This window comes from Lasioglossum baleicum, unplaced genomic scaffold (assembly GCF_051020765.1).
Source record: "Lasioglossum baleicum unplaced genomic scaffold, iyLasBale1 scaffold0091, whole genome shotgun sequence".
Taxonomy (NCBI): domain Eukaryota; kingdom Metazoa; phylum Arthropoda; class Insecta; order Hymenoptera; family Halictidae; genus Lasioglossum; species Lasioglossum baleicum.
In genome coordinates, this window is record NW_027469151.1 from 335473 (window position 1) to 336472 (window position 1000).

Here is a 1000-nt window from a genome sequence, read left to right on the forward strand (position 1 = left end):
CATAACGCATAACGCTTAACGCATAACGCATAACGCATAACGCATAACGCATAACACATAACGCATAACGAATAACGCATAACGCATAACGCATAACGCATAACGCATAACGCATAACGCATAACGCATAACGCATAACGCATAACGCATAACGCATAACGCATAACGCATAACGCATAACGCATAACGCATAACGCATAACGCATAACGCATAACGCATAACGCATAACGCATAACGCATAACGCATAACGCATAACGCATAACGCATAACGCATATCGCATAACACATATCGCATAACGCATAACCCATAACGCTTAACGCATAACGCATAACGCATAACGCATAACGCATAACGCATAACGGATAACGCATAACGCATAACGCATAACGCATAACACATAACGCATAACGCATAACGCTTAACGCATAACGCATAACGCATAACGCATAACGCATAATGCATAACGCATAACGCTTAACGCATAGCCCATAACGCATAACGCATAACGCATAACGCATAACGCATAACGCATATCGCATAACGCATAACGCATAACGCATAACGCATAACGCATAACGCATAACGCATAACGCATAACGCATAACGCATAACGCATAACGCATAACGCATAACGCATAACGCATAACGCATAACGCATAACGCATAACGCATAACGCATTACGCATAACGCATAACGCATAACGCATAACGCATAACGCATAACGCATAACGCATAACGCATAACGCATAACGCATAACGCATAACGCATAACGCATAACGCATAACGCATAACGCATAACGCATAACGCTTAACGCATAACGCATAACGCATAACGCATAACGGATAATGCATAACGCATAACGCTTAACGCATAGCCCATAACGCATAACGCATAACGCATAAGGCATAACGCATAATGCATAACGCATAACGCTTAACGCATAGCCCATAACGCATAACGCATAACGCATAACGCATAACGCATAACGCATAAT